The sequence below is a fragment of the Balaenoptera acutorostrata genome, chromosome 21 (assembly GCF_949987535.1).
Source record: "Balaenoptera acutorostrata chromosome 21, mBalAcu1.1, whole genome shotgun sequence".
NCBI lineage: Eukaryota > Metazoa > Chordata > Mammalia > Artiodactyla > Balaenopteridae > Balaenoptera > Balaenoptera acutorostrata.
Genome location: NC_080084.1, coordinates 28,272,655 through 28,296,869, shown reverse-complemented (window position 1 = coordinate 28,296,869; position 24,215 = coordinate 28,272,655). Strand labels below are relative to the sequence as shown.

The 24,215-nt window shown below is 49.6% G+C and overlaps 1 long non-coding RNA gene across 2 annotated transcripts in view; it reads right to left on the bottom strand.

Moving 5' to 3' along the window:
* LOC130706128 (uncharacterized) overlaps positions 1 to 24,215 on the bottom strand; it is a 233,952-nt gene that overhangs the window by 70,775 nt on the left and 138,962 nt on the right. The gene's annotated exons all lie outside the window — the stretch shown is intronic.

The window sequence follows — 24,215 nt, the reverse complement described above, 5'->3', positions numbered from 1 at the left end:
CGACATTCTCAGCCAAGAAGCACGCGTTACCCCCCTCTGGAGCAAATGAATCAGGCAGTGGAGGGGAGAAGCGGGTGTTGCAAAGACGCTGCAGTCTCAACGCTGCCCTCGACCAGCTCAGGGTCTGCTGAGTATACAACAGGCTCTAGTAAATATGATCAATGAATGCAGAAGTTTTTCTCCAGAATAATGATTCCCTTCCCTTCCACACCCTCACAATGCCTCTACGTCGAGACAAGAAACCCTGGGACCATGTTTGACACTCATCTCTCCCAGCCCTCAATGTCCGACTGTGCAAACACACACACACAGACACACACACACTTCACACCCTGGGCTCCTTGTAAATCTGCATCCCTTCTGATTCCAAAGCTAACACACCCACTCACTGACTTTCTCCAGCACTTTCCAGAGGGACGCTCCTCGGCTTACCTATCCATATTTAAGACTACGGCCTAATCATTGTCGTAAACGTGGGATCAGACAGGAACGGTCAATGGGTGCTAAGGCTGGGGGGATTTTGATGAGGAGATCTGAGTGGTTTTAAAGAATCCTCGCAGAGCCCCAAGGGATGTGAAACAGTAGTAATTACACCCGAGAGAGACGTGACCAAAATAAGCATCTCTGTGAGAGGAAGTGGGCGGGGCCGAGGGAAAGACCCCTGTACAGCAGGAGCCTCCGCTGCCGGCTACACAGCGCCCTCCGTCTACAAGGCACCCTCTGACTCTGGGTCCTGGTTTTCTTCTCCTAACTCTTACATTTGAAATTATTTCCAAATATAACGTTTTTTTGAGTGTTGCTCTTGTTCCTTGACCATCCTCTGCTCTCTGGGCCCTTCTTTCCTGTGTCATCACTTTCGCTGGCCTCGTGAGGAAGCCAGGTGGGCTCCAATCAATAAGCCACTTTTGACTGGGCCCCCTCGGTCCCCGAGGTTCGTGTACAAGTAAAGAACTATGCTGTTTAAACAGGAAATAACACTGTTCCCCTCTGAGATGCAGATGGCAATTCAGTGTCAGGACGTTACTAATGTTCCGTTAACTGTTCTGGCCAATTGCACGTTGGCGAAGCCACCTTAGCTTAGTCTCCAGGAGAGGCCACGTCACCTCCTAACAGCTGCCCCCGCCACGTCGCGTCGCCAGGATGGCCGGTCCCACGAGGGTGTGGGGGTGCTCGCAGGTGGTGGTAGCAGGAACGCGGAGGCCAGGCGCCTGCTGGCGTCACCCCGTGAAGGCCGGGCGAGTCCTGTCCGCGACCCCTGGCGCTCACCCTGTGCTTCCTGCTCAGCTCCCCACAGGCCGAGGATGCTTGGTGCCGCTGGCTTTGAAGGGTGGAGGCCCCGAAGCCGCTGCCCGGACGGAGGGCGCAGCACACACGTGGTCCCCGTGTCTCTGCTCTCACCTCCCAGGCAGCTGGCAGGATGGACCGAGGGCACGCGAGCAGGACACCGGCCAGAGTGCATGGGACAGACGTGCTCAAGGGCAGGCGATGTCACTGCCCCTGATGTCGGGGCCGTCACCGCACGCAACCCCGCTCGTGAGCACAGGCGCGGGCAAGGCCGCGGCAGGAGGGCCGGAGCTGGGGTGCGGGTCAGGACTGCTCCGGCCAGGCGTTCAAACCCTGGGCCGTCACCCGGCAGGCCTGCACAGGGATTACAAGGACCAAAACCGGTAAAGTCACACCAGCCAAGGGGCAGAAACCGCCTGCGTGGGTGTCGCCGGGGGCTGCGTGCAGACTGCAAGGATCCCGTCGGGGACTAGGGGCCGGAGCCCCGGAAGTCGCATTCCTCTCAGCAGGAGGCCCTCCAGGTCCCCCGTGGTGGGGTGGTGTCCCCGAGACCCGCTGCAGGGGGCGCCCACTCAGCGGCACTGTCTGCACCCCGCGAGGTGCTCTCCCCACAAAACCGGGCGTGAGGAACCTCCTGGAGACGCGGGTGACCACGACCTTGACTGTGCTGATGGGCTCACAGGCGTGTGCAAGTGTCCAGACGCAACAAACTGCGTGCACTGAATGTGCGCAGGCTTTGTATATCAGTTATACCTCAGGACACTTGATAACAAGGTTTCTGCTCCAAATTCTCCATGAATTTCTGCTGTGCCTTTAAACACACACGTGTGCACACACACGCACACACACAGACACCGCACGTCTAACGAGCTCCCAGCGCTGCTCACCTGCTCAGCCCGAAGAACCACCGGCTCCCAGGCTGCGCCCAAGCAACACGGCGATGTGTCTAACGAAGCCGTCCTGTCGGTGCACGTGGTCAAGTTTTAGGTGGGCAGAGCGACTACAGTAAAAATCCACAGGCACAAAAAGAACAGGATGGGCGAGCACAGAAGAAAGAGACTGCAGCGTGTCTCTGTGAGATACAGGGCTCTCTCAGAAGAGCTGGCAGTCGGGGACCCGGCCGCCTCCGGAGAGGTGCCTGCAGGGGCCCCAAGGGCAGGAGCGAGGCCGCTGGAAACCTTCACCCAATGCGGCCCCTCCAGGTGCCCACACAGGCAGCCCAGCCCCTCTCCAGCCACCAGAGAACGAGCTGAACTAGAGGAAGCCAGAGCAGCGCAGGCTCCAGCGGAGCCCCGGGTGAAGACAGGAGAGCTAAGTGGCTGGCTGGCTGGCCCCCCTGGACCCTCCTCCCACCTTCCTCCAGAGTGAGAGGGGCGCGCTTCCCCCCACCCACCCTCCCTCACCCTTCCGTTCTCCTCTGGAAAACAGAAAAATACCCCTTATGACGCGGGCCTCCAAACGGAAACTCTGGCTCCCCATCAGGTCTCTGTGTGGTCAATTCCACCAGCCAACAAGCCCCATTCATCCACCAAAACATTTTCCACAAATTTTAATCTTTCACTTAATTAGGACTTACAGCTGAGGATTATCACACATTTAAAGAAAACTCCCACTTTGAGAGACACTAAAACAGACAGAAAACTGGAATTAGAGAAAAGAGAAACATTACAGGGGAAAAGAGAACATTTTCAAATAATGATAATTAATATTTCAGAAAGCGAGAGAAGATATTTCGTCCATGACTCAAGAAAAAGATGTTAAGTTTATGGAAGGAAAATTCACAGAACAAGATGGCGCTTTTGGAAGTTAAAAACAAGAGAACCAAATTTTTTACAAAAAATAAAGAGTTGAAAAAAATTCAAGGAAATAACCCAGAAGGTAGATTTAAAAAAAAAATACAGAGAGTTAGGAGAAAAAAAGAGAGAACAGAAACGTATTTGGCCATCCCTGGAGTATCTGACCAATGGTGCATCCAGAATGAAAGGTCCACGAAACAGAAGGGAACACAGTGCTGACAAGCCACAGCAGGCCCCGTGTCTAAGGGACAATTTCAGACTCGACAGGACCCCGGAGCACCCAACACAGAAGGGCCAGCCTCACGCACACTACAGGGAAACTTCAGCACAAAAGGAGGGTTCCAAACGCACCCAAGCGCAAGACCCTGGATGCCAGGAAATGCAGGAACAGGGCCTTGGAAATCCTAGGGGAAACTGCCCCCAACATCAGCCATGGATGAAAGAGAGACGAAGGGACAAGGAGGAGAACCAGATCTTCCTAAATGACCCACCGAACCCCCAAGAGGCAGCTGCCAGAGGACGTTCTTCGTGGCCACCGCGAGGACCCGAGGGGTCCAGAGGCGGGGGTGTCAGGGAGGGGCAGGGGTCCCAACGTGGCGCCTGGGCGGTGGGCCAGCACGCGGGGTGGGGGGACGTCGCCCAGATGGACAGCAGGCTGAGGCTGAACACGCAGAGAAGAGGTGACAATGCGACGGAGACATTGAAGAGAAAGCCAGGCCTTTTAAAAAAGGCAATTAACGGTGAATGAAAGATGTTACCAAAAAGGCACAATCTTATCAATTTAATGGGATATAAGTACTAACTATTAATGTATCCCAAAGTCAGGATGTAACCACATTGGGCATTTGGGGAGGGGGAGCCCCAGCCTCCCCCGGCCGCAGCGGGAAGTCAGGGGAGGGGGAAACGGTGAAAGAATGGGGACGGCGTCTCTGGGTCCAGGGCGAGGTATGAAGGGGGTATGAAGCAGCCGACTCTACTCTCTATCATAAGCCTCTTAAAACGACTCCTCTTTTTATACTATGTACATGTGTAAATTAAATGAACTTACAATTAACTCACGTAAAGTAGTGCATGGCCAGTCTGCATAATGATTTTTACAGCTACAGGAAAGCAGTACTAAAATGTCCTTAAGAAGAGAAAATTTAAAACGACCAAGACACCTATTTGAATTCAAGTACTTCTACTAGACATTTTTACATCTATCTCATTACAATTTAGATACATCTAGAAACTCAGGCTTCACCTACTTACTCAACACACACGTCCAGTAAATCCAGATAAAAGCAAACACACAGTTAAAAGCTAGAACAAAATCTGAGCAAACCCAGCCCTGACCCAGAGTCACTTTATGTTTATAAAGGGATATGGAATAAGGAGTTAAGAATGAGGCAAATGCTTATATTTAAGCGACAGTAATGAAAACAGTGTGGTGCTGGTGAGAGAAGAGACAAATGGATCAGTGGAACAGACGAGACCCCCATAAACATAGTCAACTGACCTTTGACAAAGGAGCGAAGGCAACGCAATGGAGCAAAGACAGTCTCTTCAACAAACGGTGTTGGAACAACTGGACATCGTGTGCAGAAAAATAATAATAATCTAGACACAGACATTACACCCTTCACGTAAATGAACTCAAAGTAGATCACAGCTTAAACGTAAAAGGCAAAACTATAAAACTTCCAGAAGATAACATGGAGAAAATCCAGATGACCTTGGGTGTATGGTGATGCCTTTTTAGATACAACACCAGAGGCGTGACCTATGAAAGAAATAATTGATAAGCTGGACTTCATTAAAATTAAAACCTTCTGAAAGATGCTGTCAAGAGAATAAGCAGACAAGCCACAGGCTGGGAGAAAAGACACATCTGATAAAACCTGTTATCCAAAATATACGAAGAACTCTTCAAACTCAATAACAAGAAAACAAACAACCCGATTAAAAAATGGTCCAGGGCTTCCCTGGTGGCGCAGTGGTTGAGAATCTGCCTGCCAATGCAGGGGACACGGGTTCGAGCCCTGGTCTGGGAGGATCCCACATGCCGCGGAGCAGCTGGGCCCGTGAGCCACAATTACTGAGCCTGCGCGTCTGGAGCCTGTGCTCTGCAACAAGAGAGGCCGCGATAGTGAGAGGCCCGCGCACTGCGATGAAGAGTGGCCCCCGCTTGCCACAACTGGAGAAAGCCCTCGCACAGAAACGAAGACCCAACACAGCCATAAATAAATAAACAAATACTTAAAAAAAAAAAAAAAAGGTCCAAAGACTTTGACAGCTCAGCAAAGAAGACATACATACAGATGGCAAGTAAGCAAGAAAAGATGCTCCACATCGTATGTCATCAGGGAAATGCAAATTAAAACAACAATGAGACACCACTACACACCTATCAGAATGCAAAACAGTACAGACACTTTGGAAGATAGTCTGGGGGTTTCTTAAAAAACTAAACATACTCTTATCCTATGATCCAGCAGTGAAGCTCCTTGGTATTTACCCAAAGGAACTGAAAACCTTTGTCAACACAAAACCCTACACACTTCATCCACAAATGCCAAAACTTGGAAGCAACCAAGGTGTCCTTCAGTAGGTGAATGGATAAATAAACCGTGGTCCCTCCAGACAATGGAATATTATTCAGCTAAAAAGAACTGAGCCTTCAAGCCATGAAAAGATATAAAGGAAACTTCGATGCATACAACTGAGTGAAAGAAGCCAATCTGAAAAGATTACAGACTGTGTGATTCAACTCTATGACATCCTGGCAAAGACAAAACTGTGGACAGAGTGAACAGAGGGAGCACGGAGGATTTTTAGGGCAGTGAAACTACTCTCTCTGACTCTGTAATGATGGATACAAGTCACTATACATTTGTCAAATCCACAGAATTTTCAGCGCCAAGAGTGAGCCCTGATGTAAGCCAGGGACTCTGGGTGATGATGATGTATCATTCATTGTAGGTTCATGGATTGTAACAAATGTCCCATCTGATGGGGATGGTGATAGTGGGCTGGGGGAGGAGCGGGGGACAGGGGTACATGGGAAATCTCTGTGCCTCACCCTCAATTTTGCTGTGAACCTAAAACTGCTCATGAAGTGAGAGTGGCATGGACGTATATACACTACCAAATGGAAAATAGATAGCTAGTGGGAAGCAGCCGCATAGCACAGGGAGATCAGCTCAGTGCTTTGTGACCACCTAGAGGGGTGGGATAGGGAGGGGGGGAGGGAGACACAAGAGGGAGGGGATATGGGGATATATGTATACGTATAGCTGATTCACTTTGTTGTACAGCAGAAACTATAACACACCATTGTAAAGCAATTATACTCCAATAAAGATGTTAAAAAAAGAAGTCTTTTTGAAAATGCATATATTTTACCTGAAGTTGAGGTATTTCTCGTTTCATCACAAAGTGAACAGACACTGCTGCCCCATGCCCCCCACTCCAAGCAGGAAGACAGGGCCTTTTGTTCTGTGGAGCTCCATCACCTTCCAGGACAGGTGGATCCCAGGTCACAGACACAGGCCACAGGGCGCTGGGCTCCATCAGGAAACCACAGCCTCCTACCTGGAGGACCAGTCTCTGCTCAAAAGGGATCCCGTCCCAGTTGCCGGGCGACCCTGCCCAGGCCCCTGAGGCTTGCTCTGCCTCCGCCCCCGTCTCCTTTCACGATCGTCTTTCCTACTTTTCTACTGTAGACAAGGGTGCATACCGGTCCCATCTAACTAAATGTTATTCAATTTATTTGCAGCGTAAGAAAATTTCAGTGCACAGACCATGTGTAACCAAGATGTTCACTTAATCGATCGCCTTTTCTGGGTTAAAAGGCAGGAAACCATCCTTCAGGGCTGTTCCAGGGTGTTTTTCTACAGAATGGAGAAAACTGCTGCGCTGGTTGGGTTTTCCAGGGAAGCAGAACCAACTGGATAACAGGATGTACAAACACTGCGTGTGCACGTGTGCATGTGTGTGTGCCTGTATGTAAACATACATATCTATGTGTACATACCTATCAGCCTCCATAATCGCGTGGCCGATTCCTCATAATTAACCCACCGTTCTCCTGCCGTGAATGAAGCTGCCGGGAAACGGGGGACAGGGACCTGCCTCCCTGCTCTCGGTTCTGCGGGTACATCCCTCGATCGTACGGCAGTTCTATTCCTAATCTTCCGAGGCACCTCCACACTGGCTTCCACGGTGGCTGCACCGTCTGACGCTCCCACTGACGGCGCACGAGGTCCCTTTTCTCCACGTCCTCACCACACCTGCTATTTTCTGGTTTTCTGATGGCAGCCGTCCTATCGGGTGTGAGGCGGCCTCTTCACCCACACGTTGCGGCGCTGTTACGCGACAGCACCCCCGCGGTCAGCTGAGAGCTTTAGGAGTGTCCCCACCGCACCCCAGCCGCGCCTCGGAACCTTTGGGATGTCTTCCTGTCCTTCCCCAGCCCCGGGTCGACTGCGGGAGGGATGCTCCTCACTCCAGAACGTGTCCCACAATTCCCTTTGCGACAGGACCCTCCGTCCCGCGTCCTTACCCATCATGTACCCTAGACGGTTCCCACGCCCACCAGGTACTCCCGGGACCCGCCCCCTCCTGAGGGCCTCGTGGGCTCCCAGACTGCCTCCCCACCTGCTCAGGGAACCCCCCTTGGGACTCCTGCGGATGAGGGGCTCCCCTCCCCACGGCCCTGAGGACGCCCGCATTTGGGGGTGAAAGGGTCACCACCCCGGCTGACCTCCTCCAGCCCCGCCTGCCACCTGATGGCCCAGGAGGACCGCTCGGACACAGGGAAGCCCGCGCCTCTGTCCTGCCTGCACCTGCTTCCCAGCTGCATCCTTTACATCCTTCCCACGGCCTGACCTTCCGGACACTCGCAGCCTCTCAACCCCCACCCGGCAACCTTCCTTCCTCTTTTCTGTCTATTGAAATCTCGAGCATTTTCCCAAATTAAGCTTGAATCAAATACCCTCCTTGACTTGTCGTGCCACGTAGGTCCTGGTCACCTTCATCACCTCTCCCACATGGCACTGTGTCCCCTGCCAGGAGCACCACCCCCGCGGGCTGCAGCTGCATCTCTTTATACCCGTGTTCCCGGCTCAGAGCATCGTAAGGCCCCAAACAGGAGGGCACCATCCACGGGCAGCCTGAGCTCCAAGGTGCGCGTGGGGGGGAATGGACCCACAGACCCTAAATGTGAGGACACTAACGGGAGGGGGGAGGAGAAGGGGGAAAGGAGGGAGGAAGAGGACAGAGAGGAAGAAGGAGAGACCACCACCAGGGAAACACGTCTGGGGGACCGGGAAGCGCCGGAAGCTGGGGAGGCTGGAGTCACGGGGCCCTGCCCAGGAGCACGTGTTCCATCCCCTGGAGACGGGGCGCTGTGCGGAAAGACGTCCGCAAGGCGATGTGACCCCGAGGAGAGCAGAGCACAGATGGGAGGTCGAGGCGGGTGGAGGAGAGCGACGCCTTCTGGAGGCTGGGAAGGAAAGTGACCACAACAGCACAGAAGCCGAGACGACCAGATTTCTAGCTCTCCACGCGGCTGGGACACTGTTTCTCAAATTACACTCCCATGGGGGAGCAGGGGGGAGATTCAGGGTCAGAGAAGGTGAGGAAACACTGGACACGCATCTCATCTCGGTGGCCGACAGTAACCATGAGCAACCCTGACGTCCCCACGACATCCTGAAGGAGGAGATTCTCCCCTGACGGCGGGGGGCAGCTTTTCTGAAATGTTTCTAGGAGAAAACGAACGTCTAAGGATCGTTTCTGTAACTTTCTGTGCAGCCACGGGATGGAAACAAGACAGGCCACGCTCCACCCGCCATGGCTCGGGGGCCCGCGAACCGTCCGTCCCACGCGGCGCCCAGGACCCACCCCACCCAGCCCTGAGTCCGCACGAGGGCGAGGACCGCGGGCAGAGGGCCGGAGCTTCTGCGTCCTGACGCCCTGGGCGACGGCTCACGCACCCGACGACACAGGAAGGACACGCAGCACAGGTGCGGGTGGTGCGTCTGCTGAGTGTGAGGGAGCCTGCCGTCCCAGAGCTCGACTCACAGACAGAAGCAGAGACGCTGACGGAGCAAAACCGCCCCCGTGGGAACGACCAGAAGTGACAGCCGTCGGGGCACGAGGAGGGAGCGGAGATGGGGTGTCGCACACCAGCCCCCGCAAGGAGCCACCTGGATAGATAAACCCGCTGGGTCTTGGTCACCGTCGGTGTGGGTGGGTGTGCGCGTGTGCAGGTGCCCGTGAGTGTGTGCGTAGAAACACACACGTGTGTCGGGAGGGAGGCATTTCTCACTCGGAATATTTATTAAGGCACCATTTCAAGTATTACAGACAAAGGTCCTGCCTGACCCCCGACACCAAGTTTCCAGGGCCCGGATGGGCGAGAGCAGCTCAGTCCTGGCCTTAGACGCAGGGACCACACTGACCCCTGGGACTGCTCGTGGGAAGGCCCCAGAGGTCCTGAGGAAGTCAGTGCAGCCAGGTGGGAGGCGGCTAACATCTTCTGTTACATTTCACAGGTTATTCATGGCCATCACAACGACAGACTGAGTGTTACCGATAAGAAGGGAGTTGGGCCGGTCAGGAGAGGGGAAACTTTGTGTTCTTCCACATTTATTTCTACTGATGTATTTCGTAAACGGTTTCAGTTGCAATTTTGCTTTCAAAATCTTATAATCTGAGAAATATGGAACAGAAGAGGAACCAGATTCTCTGGTAAAATATCCTACAACCAGCCAAATTATAGGGGGCAAATGTCTCACCTAAAACCAAGGGATAAATGAGATTCATGGGGAGACTAAGTCCACGCAGATCTATTAGTGCCCGGAGAGAGTTTTCCAGCTCAAAGAAAGCTTGTCTATTAATTTTCTAAAAAGTAAAAATCCCTATTCTAGGTTGCAGAACTTTGCTGAATTGTTTTACATTTTTTTTCTTTTGGCTGTGCCACTCGACACGAAGGATCTTAGCTCCCCGACCAAGGATAGAACCCGTGCCCCCTGCAGGGGAAGCATAGAGTACTAACCACTGGACCGCCAGGGAAGTCCCTTTGCTGAACTGTTTTAAAAAGAAGTATTCTACCTTAAAGTATGTAAGATCAGATTTATTACTGTTGTCACGCTGCATGAAATTTTTCCCAGTTCTTGGGACGATCACTGAGGCTCTGCGGGCGCGGGCGGATCACACTTCTCTGTTGGGCCACGTACGAGCCCCTGCCCGCTGTGCACCGTCTCTGGGGGATACAGCCGAGGGACCCGCGACGCGTGAGCACGGCACATGCAGGCTGTGGGTGCCGCTGCTCGGAGGAGATCTCGTCCGTGTCAAGACGCGGAACCTGCAGCAGGAAAGGGGCGACGTTCTCAGCAGAGTCCCGCCAGCGGTACGCACTGTGTCACCAGGACCGTGGCGGACACGGATGTTACATCACGGGGACTGAGCCCGCACGCTGTCCCGGGACCCACAAGGCAATGGCAGTGGAGGAGGATAGCCTGGCCGCCGGGGCCGAGGGCGAGAAGCATGGAGATGGGCTCCAGGGTGCGGTGGTCATCCGGCCAAAGGAGTGAGAAGAGGGGACAAACCTGACAGAAGGAGGTCAAAGGGAGGAAGGAGGGCCAGGGACACCGGTGATGAGAGCAGCCCCGGCGGGGGGACGCTGCCCTCCCCTCCCCCCCGAGGAGAGCCAGGGAGGAAAGGGGAGCCGGAGCCCCGTCAGCTGGGGAGGGAGGGGTGGGGGCAGAGCCTCTCCTGAGGGCCCGCCTTCCTTCTGGGAAGCAAGAGCGTGCAGGCAACCGGGGCAGGAGGGCCGGCACTACCGGCCCAGGGGGACGGGAGGAGGGGGAGCGCTGGTAGGACCACGAGGCTCCCAGTAGCGGCTCTGGGGCTGCTTGTCAGCGGCAACGACTCAAACACATGCTTCCCCAGCAGCAATCACGTCTTTTCAGTATCGAGTGGGGAAGATCAGTGCTGGAATTAATCCACTCTTGGAACTTTGCCAAGTAGGAGAAGGACAGACTGGGGGGGAGGGGGCAGTTAGTGGCAGAAATAACGACTTGACAGACTCAGGCGGGCTCTGCTCCCCAGGGACCACGGAGACGAGATGGGACAGACGGGGGACAAACCAGAGGGTTGGGGCCAGGTCCCGACTGCGGCAGGGCTGACCTCAGAGCAGGTAGATGCCCTCAGCACAAGTGAGAAGTGGAGCACGAGGGAGGCCTGATGGAGAAAACTCAGCACCACCAGACCTCAGGTCCCCAGCTCAGCACGCCCTGTGCTCCCCGAGAAGAGCCTGTCCCTCTGGCGGACGTTCCAGCAACAGAACGGCTGCTAGTTCAAGGCTGACGAGCCTGAAACTGGTCTTTGCAAATGACAGTCAGAGAGCAAAGAACCCTCCGCCCAGAGGCTGGGGGGTGGGGGAGTACATTCCTCCAGCCTCGTTCTTGTAGCCCATGGACTAAACAGGTCAGAACCCAACTCCTCCTGGGATCCTAGCCCAGATTTGTTCCGACAGCATCTCTCTCCGTGTAATGACGAAAAGGTTAAAATAGTAACCATGAGCTTTTTAACATATGACCAAGCCAGCTTTCATCAGCATGGACCCTGGAAGCCTCCTGGGTATATTTACTTTAGGTTTATTGAGGAGCAAGTGACCAATAACGTTGTAATCCAAAGTGTAGGCATGACGATTTGATACACGTGTACATTGTGAGATGATCACCACCATCGAGTTTATCAACACGCCCCTCACCTCCCAGAGGTGACTCCTGTGCGTGTGTGTGCGTGTGTGCATGTGTGCATGTGTGTGCTCTGAGAACACTTGGGACCTACTCTCAGCACCTTTAAAGGACACGATATGGTATTGTTCACTGTAGTCACCACGTTGCACGTTAGATTCCCCAGAACTTATTCGTCCTACAGCTGGAAGTTCGTGTCCTTTGACCAAGGTCTCCCCATCGCCCCTCCCCCAGTCCCAAGTAATCACCATTCTTCTCTCTGCTCGATGACACAAGCGTCTGTGTGTGTTTGTTTCTACATATAAGTGATGCCACACAGCACTTGTCTCTCTCTGTCTGGCTTATTTCACTTCGAATAAACGTCTGCCGGGTTCATCCATGTCGCCACAAGTGGCAGGATTTCCCGACCCTCACATCTTCTTTATCCATTCATCTGTCACCGAACACTTAGGCTATTTCCACGTCTTGGCTCCTGTGACTAATGCAATGAGCACACAGTGCAGATACCTCCTTCAAGATCCTGATGTCATTTCCTTTGGATGCACACCCAGAAATGGGATGGATGGACCATATGGTGGTTCTATATTTAATTTGTTGAGGAACCTCCATACTGGATGTACCAATTTATATTCCCCCCAACAGTGTACTCGGGTTTCCTTTTCTCCAACAAATAATCCGATTAAAAAATAGGCAAAGAGCATGAATAGACATTTTTCCAAAGAAGACATACAGGTGGCCAACAGGTACATGAAAAGATCCTCAACATCGCTGATCATCAGGGAAATGCAAATCAAACCACAGTGAAACATCACCTCACATCTGTCTGATGCCAGAATGGCCCTCATCAAAAAGACAAGAAGAAACTAGTGCTGTTGAGGACGTAGAGAAACAGACGCCCCCTCAAGCCGCCATCGACCAGCACACCATCCATCTGGGGCTCCAGGCACCACCAGTGTAACGAGATTAAGAGTGAATCCTGAGCCGAGTTAATAACCACTGTCTGCTGAAAAGTCGAGAATTAAAGCATGTGAGACTCCTCCCCTCCACCCCCTAACTGCAAATCCTAACTCACTTTCCTGGAAACGCCGGCTCCCTCTCACTTCCCAGCAGCTGTGGGAGCCTCACAAGCCCCCTCGGCCCCGCTGTGCCCCGACCCACAACCTTCGTCCCTGTCACAAGGAAGAGCAGAGCCGGCGACAGGGACCACAACACCGACGAGCCGTCCCCTGACCCCTGTGACATCAGAGATGCATCCCACGTACCTGACACTGAACCCCCAATGTGTCCTGGACACCACGTTCTCCTAAAAGGACTTGCGTCCCTGATGTCCCATCTCTGCCCACATATTCACCCAGCCCCCACCACTGACTTTTTCACACGAGCGTTTAAACAGGCTCAGATTTCTCCATCATTAGAAATGAGATCGGCTTCCAGCATGACAGCGCAAAAACCCCTGCTGCCCACTCCCCAGCAAAGGTGTGAAGATTATAGCAAAAAAATAAATGAAAACAACATTTCAGCCTCTGGAAATGGTCCTGAGGACAAACAGCAAGTGAGGAAAATCTATTCCAGAAAATCTGCACAAATTTGGGGAGAAAGATGAGAGTCCGTGGTACTGGAACTGAATCTGCTCCCTCCCGCCCCTCCCAGCTCTGGGAGGCCGAGCCTGCACCCGCGACGGGGCCAACACCAGTGAACGCGTGCAGGGTCGGGACCCCTTCATCCCCCTCCCCGGCCCCACGCGTGGCACCAGTGTGCTGAGGACAGGGGGCCCTGACAGCCCTGCCCACCGGGGATGTGCTGGTTCCATGTCGGACCGGCAAGCTGAGAGGACCCGAGGCTGCTGCCGCCCCCCACCAAGTGCTCAGTTCCTGGCGGGATGGGGTGCTGCTCCGAGAGAAGCCTGCCTTCTTCCCAACCCCCAGCTCCAGCAGCAGCAGCGAGAGCAGACAAAATAGACTTCGAAATAAAAGGTGTTACTAGACACAAAAAAGGACATTTTATAATGACAAAAGGGTCAACCCATCAGAACATATAACAATTATAAATATATATGCACCTTAATAACAGAACACCAACGTGCGTGAATCAAAGACTGACAAAAATGACATTGATAATAATAGCTGAAGACGTCAATACCTCACTTTCAATAACGGGTAGAACAACTAGACATAAGATCAACAGGACAGAAGACTTAAGCCGCGCTAAGTCAGCTAGACCTAAGACACATCTGCAGAACATTCCCCCAACAGCAGCAACAGAGTACACACTCTTCTCAAGCGCACCTGGAACATGCACCAGAACAGACCATCCGCTGTCATTAAAAAAGCTCAACAAATTTAATATGAGAGAGTTAACATAAATTATGTTCTCTGATCACAATGAAATGAAATTAGACATCAATAACAGGAAAGAAATTGGGAAACTCACAAATATGTGGAAATTAAACAAAGCACTCCAAAATAACCAATGGAACAAAGAACAAATCAAAAAGGAAATCAGAAAATGCATTGGGATTCATGAAAATGAAGACAGCTAAAGCAATACTTCAGGAAAATTAATAGCTGCAAATGCCTTTATTAAGAAAGAAGAAAGATCTCAAATCAATAAGCTGAACTTCCACCTTAAGACACTGGAAAAAGAAGAGCAAACTAAACACAAAGCAAGAAGAAGGAAGAAAATAATAAAGATTAAAAGCAGAAACTTGTGAAACAGAGAATATAAAAACAAAAGAGAAAAATGAAGTCAAAAGCTGGTTCTTTGAAATGATCAACAAAATCAACATCTTTAGTTAGACTGACCAAGAAAAAAGGAAAGGTTCAAATTACTAGAATCAGGAATGAAACAGGGAACATTATACAGACTTTACAGGCGGAAAAAGATTACAAAAGAAAACTATGAACAACTTGCACCAACAAATTAGATAACTTAGATGAAATGTACAAACGCCTCAAAAGACACAAACTACCAAACCTGACTCAAGAATAAAGAGACGATCTGAATAGACCTTATAGCAAGTGAAGACAATGAATTAGTAAACAAAAACTGTTCACAAAGAAAAGCTCAGACCCAAATGGCTTCTCCACTGAATTCTGCCCAAAAATTAAGGAAGAATTCGTACCAATTCTTCACAAATTCTTCCCAAAAATATAAGTAAAGGGAACACTTCCCAAACTCATTTTATAAGACCAGTTTACCCTGATACCGACACCAGGCAAAGACCTGTTGAGAAAAGAAGGCTAAAGATCAATATGTCTCATGAACATGGATGCATAAATTCTCAATAAAATACTGGCAGAACTAATCCAGCAATACAAAAATAATTACAGGTTCTTGATGAAAACATTCGACAAACTAGGGATAGGACTAGGGAACTTCCTCAACCTGATAAAAGACATCTACAAAAAACTACAGCTAACATCGTACTTAATGGAGAGAGACTGAATGCTTTCTCCCTAAGATCAGGAACAAGGCAGGGATGCCCACTCTCACCACTACTATTCAACATAGTCCTGGATGCCCTAGACAGGGCAATTAGACAACGAAAAGAAATAGAAGCATCAGATTGGAAAGGGAAGAAGTAAAACTATCTCTATTTGCTGGTGACATAATCTTGTACATAAAAAATTCTAGGAAATCCATTAAAAATAATTAGAACTAATAAATAAGTTCTACAAGATTGAAGGATACAAGATCAATATAAAAAATCAACTGTAATTCTATGTACTTGAACAATCTGAAAATAGAAACAGTTCCATTTATAATTACATCAAAAAGAATAAAATACTTAGGAATACATTTAACAAAAGAAATGAAATCTTATACTCTGAAAAATTACAAAATACTTTTGAAAGAAATTAAAGATCTGAACAAAAAGTAGCCCCATGTTCATGAATCAGAAAATTTAACTCTTCAAACCAACGTACAGATTCACTGTGATCCCCGCCAGAAATCCAATTGACTTCTTCATAGAAACTAACAACGTGACTCTAAAATTCATATGGAATTGCAAGAGACCCAGAGTAGCCAAAACGATCTTGAAAAAGAAAAACAAAGTTGAAGGACTCACAGGTGGATTTTGAAACTTCCTACAAAATAGTAATCAAGACATTGTGGTTCTGGCACAAGAACAGATCAGTGTAACAGAATTGAGAATCCAGACGTAAACCCATAGATTTCATGGTCAACTGACCTTCAACAAATGTGCCAAGACCACCGAATGGGGAGGGTAGACCTCTCAACAGATGGTGCTGAGACAACCTGACAGCCACGCACCAAAGTATGAGGTGGGACCCCAATCTCATACCATACACAAAAATTAACTCTAAATGGCTAAAACACCTAAACTCTTAGAAGAAAACGTCATGGTAAAACTTCATGACTTTGGATTTGGAAATAAGTCGATGATGATGAGAAAGGTCTGGAGACGATGGTGGCGATGGTTGCACAACAATGTGAACATCCCTGATGCCACTGAACTGTACCTTTAAAAATGGTTAAAAGGATGAATTTCATGTGATATATATTTTTCCACAATTAGAACAATAAAATTTTTTTAATCTTTAAAAACTAAAAAAGGGCCTCCCTGGTGGCGCAGTGGCTGAGAATCTGCCTGCCAATGCAGGGGACACGGGTTCGAGCCCTGGTCTGGGAAGATCCCACATGCCACGGAGCAACTGGGCCCGTGAGCCACAACTACTGAGCCTGCGCGTCTGGAGCCTGTGCCCCGCAACGGGAGGGGCCGCGATAGTGAAAGGCCCGCGCACCGCGATGAAGAGTGGCCCCCACTTGCCGCAACTAGAGAAAGCCCTCACACGAAAACTAAGAGACCCAACACAGTCATAAATAAATAAATAAAAAATAAATAAATCAAGTATAAAAAAAAAGAATTAATATTCCTGTTGTACAAAGGAAAAGAAAATAATTTAAAAAAAAAAAAAAAAACTAAAAAAGTAGAAATTTTAAAAAGAAATAAAGCTCTAATACAATGTGGATGAACTCAACCTTGAAAACATTATGCTTAAGTGAAAAACTCCCGTCACCCAAGACCTCATGTCACATGATTCCATTCATATGAAACATCCAGAACAGGGAAATCCACAGAGACACGCAGTAGATTAGGGGGCGCCTAGCACTGGGGTGGGGGATGGGAGGACAGGGGGATGAAAATGTTCTGAAATTGACTGTAGTGATGTTGTATAAACTAAAAATCATGGGATTATACACTCTCAATGGGTGAACTCTGTGGTGTGTTAATTATATCTCAACAGAACGGGTTTTTTTCAAATGAAAGAAAAACTTGCCCTGAGTAGAAGGAAAGTTTGCTCTTATTTAAAAGAGTGAGTGTAATGTTTTTTCACCTTTCCTAATAGTTCTTGCTTTGAAATTGAATTATCAAGAAACAGAGACTTCAATATATTATTTAAAATAAAACATAAACAGTAGAATAAATTCCTTCTAAATTTCTGGGGAAGAATGAGAAGAAAGCTCACAAAAGACACACAGCACAGAGCAAAGTATGTAATCTTTTAAAGTTTTCAAGCATATAAAAGCATATAAACTTAAACAACAGCACAAGACATATGTTACATTAAATAGGATAAAATCACCCAGAAAGAGAAAGACTAGGACTGTGTCAAAAAATAAAATCCAACTCTACGTTCTCCGAAACAGAGAGACATAGAGAAGAATTGAGATATATTATGGTTGAGCTCAGGACAAAACTGTCAAACATAGGAAGGAGATTTCATAACAGATAAATAGTAAAAGTCAAAATCTATAATGAATGCATATGCACTGAAATGGCTAAAGGAAAAATTGTAGAATATTTAAGAAGAAAGTCAACAAAAACACAGTAGCACACAGCTGCTACCGCCCATCTCGTGTAATATCTCAGGGAGCCAAGTAACACGAGGCTGTGAAGACTGAATAAAATACGAATAAAGATTATTTCATATATCCATATAAATGGAGACGTGCATACCACTATGTGATAGAGTCTCCCAGTGTCAGTTCTTCCTAACTTTATCTGTAAATCCAACATAATCCCAATCAAAATTCCAAACACGATTGCTTGGAAGCTTGAAACATGATTTTAAAGTTTATCTGGATGAATAAACATGTCAGGAAATGAAGGGGGATCACCCTGTCAGATACTGAAAAGCTTACTGTTAAAACAGTATGAAGTTGCTAGACCAATGGAAGCAAAGAAAAATCCAGAAACAAACCAAAGTACGGATGGAAATGCACAGCTTGATAAGGTTCCATCTAAAACTCAATTAAAATGGACAAAAGATGGATTAATCAATTAATTTAGGTGTGGACAACTGGACAGCCATTTGAAGAAAAATCAGTGGATCCTGGAATTGGTCTGTGATCTGATTAGATTTGCAGAGCTGGGTGACCCTGTGTCCGTGGTAAAGGGGGACCAGGGATCCACAGTTCGGGTGGCTGATGCCTATAATCTGATGCCAGCAGAAGAAAAGGCTTGAGGTCACTCGGTATTTGCTATCATAGAACATCTTAGGGGAGATAAATGGGGTCGTTCAGTTGTTTCTATTTGTTCTGAAGAACTAGAGGAAAGAAAATGATGAGCTGGGTGCTGAACATCGGCTGCATTTCGGAGCCGGGGAAACACACCGGATGGCCAGCTCAGCTCCGTGGGGAGGTGACCCCTGGCCCACAGTCAGTCACCCCTAACCCCAAGGAGCAGGGCAAGAGCACAGGTGGCAACACAGCCCCGCCAGGGCTCGGGAGGCGCCAACCTGCGACGCTCCTGGAAACCTCTCACCCAGAACAGCGGCCAAGACGTGAAATGACGGCCTGACCAGGGAGGGCAAGGAGAACAGGACAGAAAATCCAAGGACGAGGGTCTGTGGAGAAGAAGGAACCAGGAAACCGTGTCTCCCTCTGGGAAGTGGGGAGACAGCGAGGGGGAGGAACGGCCCAACCACAGGGGTGCTGCCCCCACCCACCCCCTGGGGACACGCCCCATCCTGGGAGCGAGGATGGAAATTCTTGGGCTTCCTCTGCAGGGAAGTGATGCCTGAAAAGTGTACAACGGCTCTGGGGACCTGTCAAGGGGGAAATGCAATGACAAAGCTGAAAAATGTCTGCATTTGAGGAAAATTGACAACGAAATAGCCGCAGAAGAAGGAAAATCGGGGCAATGTAGTATTCAAGTAGGCAGAGAGAAATGCTAAGGAAGCGATGGTTGCATGGATACAAACTGGTCAAGTGCGTTACGAAGAATGAAACAAGGGCCTGGAGTTTGACTTTTAACATCAAATTGTTTTGTAAATCAGTGGTGACACTTTCTCAGCCCGTCTCCAAACCCTCTGCTCCCTGAAGAAACCGCTTCCCTAGTCCTTCCCTCCTTCCCTCCTGGGGGTCGTCATGCTGTCCCGCAGGTGTCCTGCCCGCAGGGCGCGTGGAGGCCACCGGGTCCTTATTAGATGCCACTGTATCCAGACCGCAAGCCTGAGATTCTGGGGAACAATCTCTAACTCTCGTGGGTTCTCTGACCAGCTCCTGGTCCCTAAATGTTGCAGGTACGACTTGAGACCACGTGTGCACACTCGTTATGAAGCCCAGGGAGTCGTTTGTTTTTCTTATAAAATTTATGAAGTTCAACTTTATCCGGCCACCAGCCTGGGGGCAGATGGAAGTCTCCGGTGATTAAAAAGCCTTGAGACGTGGTTTCCTTTTAGTGATTATCAGTGACTGGCTGTCCCTTTCCACAGAGCAAACTAAGAAACATCTATTTTAATTACTGTACATTCAAGCTCTCAGAGTACACACATAAATGGAATTCTTCTTTTGCTGCAAAAGAAAATGTGCACCATAGCCTAAGCTGGAGAGAAAAACCCTGCACAATCTGCCAGGACACAGGACGGGGCGGGCAGGGCTCCTCTGGTGGGAATGAGGGGCACATTGGGAGGCGTGACCACAAGCCAGGCCCCATCGGTGGCTACTCCAAGGGCTTTTTTTTTTTAATAAATGTATTTATTTTATTTATTTATTTTTGGCTGCATTGCGTCTTCATTGCTACGTGCGGGCTTTCTCTAGTTGGGGCGAGCGGGGGCTACTCTTCGTTGCGGTGCGTGGGCCTCTCATTGCGGTGGCTTCTCTTGTTGTGGAGCACGGGTTCTAGGCACGTGGGCTCAGTAGTTGCGGCACGCGGGCTCAGTAGTTGCGGCTCACAGGCTCTAGAGCGTAGGCTCAGTAGTTGTGGCACACGGGCTTAGTTGCTCCGTGTCAAGTGGGATCTTCCCGGACCAGGGCTTGAACCCGTGTCCCCTGCATTGGCAGGCGGATTCTTAACCACTGAGCCACCGGGGAAGCCCTGCTCCAAGGGCTTTAAAGAACAGTCACCAATGAGACGAAGGCTCAGGCATGACTCCCAGCATGTAGGAATGGTTTGGGGGTGGCCGATGGGTCACAAAGGGGAAAATAATAAATTGCCTCCAAATTATGCAAAGCTGCATAGTAAACAAAGTGAAGAGAAGAGGCTAAGAGGCCTGAAAGGGGGAGCTGAGCGATGCTGGTGGCAGGTTGGGGCCGGGGGACCACGTGCAGCCACCTGGTAACTGGCTCCCTGAGTCCGTGTGCAGGTGATGGGGATGCCTGTGGAGACCTGGGCGTCCTTTTCTGTTGATGAAATTTAGACCAAGTTGGAATCACCGCTTTCCTAAGAGAGCAATTCCACATCTTCAGGTCCTTGAATGTCACTGTCTCCACGGAGGACCAAAGTGCCAGGGGACACGATGACGCTTCAGAATCGTTTCCGGACTGTCTGACACTCCTGCTCTCTAGCCGTTCCCCTCGAGGACTTGCTGACCTGTGACGGCATCACACCTGGAAGAGGGACAACCTGTATGTAGGGCGTGCGACCACGCGATGGCAGGATGGAGCATGTATCAGATGTATGAGACCTAGCAGACCACATCCCCCAAAGCACCGTGTCCTCGGAAGAGAAGTCACATCCCCAAAACTGGCATTCACCAAAATGTTTCTGGGGCGCTTCTGTAAAATCACCCTCAGAAACAAGAGCACGTCTCTGGATCACCCACCGTCGTGACAGATCCTCCTTCTCCGCGGCCGACTAGATTTGAGGTTAAGTATGAGTAGCGCTGGTCCTGGAGCTGTGACACAGTGTGTGTCCCACACCTCACGGGACCTCCTCCCAGGGAGATACTGTCACACGTGTTTCATGAGTGGCCACGGTGGCTCACGTCTCTGCGGATAAAGTTCCCATGGATTCACAGTCATGAGATTTTCTGAATCAGAAATCAGAACAGGAACAGTGGGCCTCCAGCTACGAGTTCAGGAAGGCTACAGTGAAAGGTCACATGAATAATGAGTGGGGCTGACGGCAGCTCCAAGTACATGACAGACCTCGTCTGCACCTAATGGATATAACCTCAAGGTCAGACTGTCACACGTGTGACACCTTATGACAAACAGAAATCAGAGTCTTAGGAATAAATAAGAACAATGTTCTTTCTCTTATATGCCCCTTTTTTCATTGTATCCTTAAGGTCAGGTATACTTCTTAAATACAAACAATAAAGGCAAAAATGTGAAAATATTTTTAATTAGCTGAAAATAAAGCATATAACCACTATAAAAACTGACATCTTTAAATAACTGACAAGTATCTACATTTGAAGCAATGGGCATGAGGGATGGAGCTGATGAGAAACTTTAAAAATAAAATTTTAAGTGTTGAACTATCTTCTCAGATGTTAATAAACTTTTTCAAAGTGAGTGTAAAATCAGTACAATTATCACACAAAAGTTGAGAAAAATATGTCTACAATATTCACTTGAGCAGAAGACAAAATATACCACTTAAGAAATGCTGGGTTCACCTCCTGGAATTTTACTCAAAACAGAATTACTCAAAGATTCATTTCCCCATTAGAAACCAACATGAACAGGGGATTACACACCGAGAAATCCTCGACATAAAGCATAGATGACGAGGTTAAAGTAATGTCTTAGATAAAATAAATTCTAACATGCGGCCAACATCAGTATGATTTGTTCATAATCATCAAAGCCCAAATCTAAAACCCTTTGTGTTTATCGCTAAAAGATTACTGTCACCAGGCTCAGTCTGAATCCAGAGCGAAAAAAATCTGTACGACTGAACTATAATAACATCGTCCTTCTTTCACTCTCAGATACCTTGGATATCACAACGAATCGACACTGTAATATGGACCCCAACACCTGCCAGAAGCATATACATGACCTCACATCCTCTGTTCCTTCTCCACCAAATTAGAGAAATCACAGCTTAAAGGGTTTACGTTTGCTAATTAAAACAATCAGGGGCATAAAGTTTAGATAATTAAACATACTTGAATTCAACACATTCCAACATAAAACTGTAAAAAAATAAATAAATAAAGCTGGTTGCTCCCGGGAAAGACACAGAGGAAACACAGGTTTTCTCTTGCACAGAACAAATCCTGATGGTCAGAGACAAAATTTAATTTGAAGATTCTGCCTCTGAACCCAGCATTCAACGGCCCCTTGATCTATGGTGACAGCAGGTAAGCAGCGTGCATATTGGAGTCCCAGGCTCGGACAGCAGAAACGCCTGACCGCTGCTGGGCATCCGTGTGACCGGCGGGAGAATGACCTTCACGATGGAGAGAAAACGAACAACGTGTAAACAAAAAATCGCAGCCCCAGACGGCTGAGGTTGTGAAAACGACAGAGACCCACCTGCCTGCAGACCTGGGAATCTGACCCCGTGCCACAGAGCAACAGGAAAAAACCATCTCTGAGTGGCTTTTCCCAAAAGTCATGTGGGACAGGGAGAGACCCAGAAAATTAAGAAGGCAAATGCCAGGCTGATTCATAGAAAGGGAGAAACGGCAAATCTAGGAATGAATGAGATTATGAGTGTGAGGCCCACAGGTAACAATGTTGGGGGGAAACACTTAGAAGCTGGGGTTGTGACCTTGAGAACCTGCGGCCCAGGCACCGCGGGCTGCCCATCCCCTTGGCGGGGCTGTTGTCCCCACCCCGCCCGGGGCCTTGTCTCCACCTGCTGGCGGGACACGCTGGGAATGAGGGTGGCAACAGCCGGACGGGAGCCAGGAGGGAAGCGCGGATGGAGACGTTGCCCTGGAACCGCCCTGCATGCGCCCAGCCTCCAGAGACCCCACCCCACCCCGCACCTGTCCCAGGTGGGCTCACAGGTGCTCCCGGACATAGTAGGGGGAGAGGAAACGGAGAAGAGGCTCAGAGAGAAAGGTTTGGTGCCACAGTGAAAGGCTCTGAACGACACGGGACAGGAAGCCTGATCCGGTGCCTGCTTTCTAGTTCCGGGAAGTTTTTAAAGAGGGGCTGACGGCCCGAGCTGAAAGCAATAAAGAACGCTGGAGACTGGGGGGATTCTGTCCTGCACTTAAAATAAAGCAATTAAGTAATTATCACACGCCCCCAAATATGGTCCTAAGATCATATTTTTTCTTCCATATAAAATTTAAGAGGAAACCCATGAGAGTGGATTAGAATATTGTGCCTCATCAACTATCCCCTCCACCTATTCTAATACAGATGGAACAGGGAGGGTCAGAAATAAAAAGGACGCTCTCGTGCTAAGGGAACAAATTAGACAGGGGTGCCTCCCCATGCACACCCACCTCTCCCCGCTGAGAGGACTAACGAGACCCAGAGGCTGGTGGCCAGCGGTGTGGAAGCTTCAGGAAGGCCGTCCTGCCTGAGTGGCCCCGGGACGCACGTCCGGCGGACAAGCTGCAGCCTCTCAGGAGAGGGGCAAAGGCGAGTGAGCTGGGACCATGCACTCAAAGCCACACTTAGGGGAAAACTTTATCTTTTCTCCCAAGCAAATGCCCCACAAAAGCATGTCCTGGCAGGAGGGGAGCAGCTGGGGGAGCAGCTGGGAGGGCAGAGGATGAAGAGAGTCCGGTGGCGGATGATCGCTGCAGCGACCGCACTAAACCCGGAGGGACATCGCAGCATCGTCAGTACAGAGAAGCATGAGGCTCGAGAGGAATCTGCAAGTGCAGCCGACAGTGCAAATCAAGAGAGAAAGCGCAGCTTTAAAGTACAATCCTGAAACCAATCTTACCAGCCAGAGTGGATACAGAAGCATCAGGCTGGGGTCTAAGCCGAGCATGAAGAGGCGACAGTAAGTTCCCTGTACCCTCCTGCATTAACCAGACTCCAACGGGGATGGATGGAAGGTCTGCTGAGGAGCTTTCCACTGGCCAGTCAGCCAAAGCACAGGTCAGAGAGCACAGGCCTGAGGGCAGCCCTGTGCAGCCCTCCCGGCCCACGTGAGGTTGTGTGTGTGGAGGGACCACCCCTCGGCTGAACACTGAACGCTCACCATTTCCAGATTTGA